We start from the raw sequence: 1126 nt of genomic DNA, 5'->3' as shown, positions 1-1126 counted from the left end.
CTCTGCTGATTGCTCTGCGCTGGTTCTGAAGCCGCCCTGAATTTACAGCCGCCAGGTGTTTTTCCATCAGGTGTGGATGGAAACCTGCGGCGTTAAAACTTTAATCCTGCAAAGCTTCATGTAGGAGAAACTCATTCTTCTGTCTGCTGTGATTGAATCAACAGACACAAGATTCACTGTGTCTGTATCTGAGGGTGTTTTTCCCGCCTTGTACGCAAACAGCTCAGAGACACTGAACCGAAGGAGGAGTCTCTGCTTCGGCGAACAGTCGCTGTGTGTGTGAAGATAACACGCTGACAACATGGCGGCAGCAGCTTTCATTAACAAGCCAAAGAGCTGCGTGTGAGACGTAAAGATTAAGACCAAGCAAAAATCAATAAACACATAAACAGGTTTTAAAAAGAGTGACATAAAGCAGAACAAGACAAATGACACGGGAGATTAAAATTGACAGTGAAAGAGAGAAGACAGAGACAAAACCCAAGGCAAAAGAAAATCATGGGATTATTAAAACTGGACAGTAAAAGAAAGATGTGAGTCATCTGAAAACCTGCTCAGGATCAGAGCGTAGAAGAAGAACGAATAGACACTGAGGATGAAGATGAAGAGGATGGAAGACAATGTTAAAAGTGTGTGTGTGTGTGTGTGTGTGTGTGTGTGTGTGTGTGAGAGAGAAATCTCATGGCTCATTGAATCTTGTGTCCCTGGCGGCATTTTTCTGATTATCCACTGAGCATCCTGTTATTATAGCTGTGTGTGTGTGTGTGTGTGTGTGTGTGTGTGTGTGTGTGTGTGTGTGTGTGTGTGTGTGCTCGGTTGTGGAGCCGCTGTTTACCAAACCTTATCTGTTCACACACTGATTCAACTCTCTGCTGATTGCTCTGCGCTGGTTCTGAAGCCGCCCTGAATTTACAGCCGCCAGGTGTTTTTCCATCAGGTGTGGATGGAAACCTGCGGCGTTAAAACTTTAATCCTGCAAAGCTTCATGTAGGAGAAACTCATTCTTCTGTCTGCTGTGATTGAATCAACAGACACAAGATTCACTGTGTCTGTATCTGAGGGTGTTTTTCCCGCCTTGTACGCAAACAGCTCAGAGACACTGAACCGAAGGAGGAGTCTCTGCTTC

The 1126-nt window shown here is 45.1% G+C and overlaps 1 protein-coding gene across 1 annotated transcript in view; it reads left to right on the top strand.

Moving 5' to 3' along the window:
* Positions 1–1126, top strand: part of mgat4b (alpha-1,3-mannosyl-glycoprotein 4-beta-N-acetylglucosaminyltransferase B) — a 78699-nt gene that overhangs the window by 50295 nt on the left and 27278 nt on the right. The window lies entirely within an intron of this gene.

This window comes from Seriola lalandi, unplaced genomic scaffold, assembly GCF_002814215.2.
Source record: "Seriola lalandi dorsalis isolate HSWRI2012SDOR001 ecotype SW California unplaced genomic scaffold, Sedor1 jcf7180002054907, whole genome shotgun sequence".
Taxonomy (NCBI): domain Eukaryota; kingdom Metazoa; phylum Chordata; class Actinopteri; order Carangiformes; family Carangidae; genus Seriola; species Seriola lalandi.
Note: the sequence above shows the minus strand (reverse complement) of the source record. Positions and strands in the feature narration are given on the sequence as shown.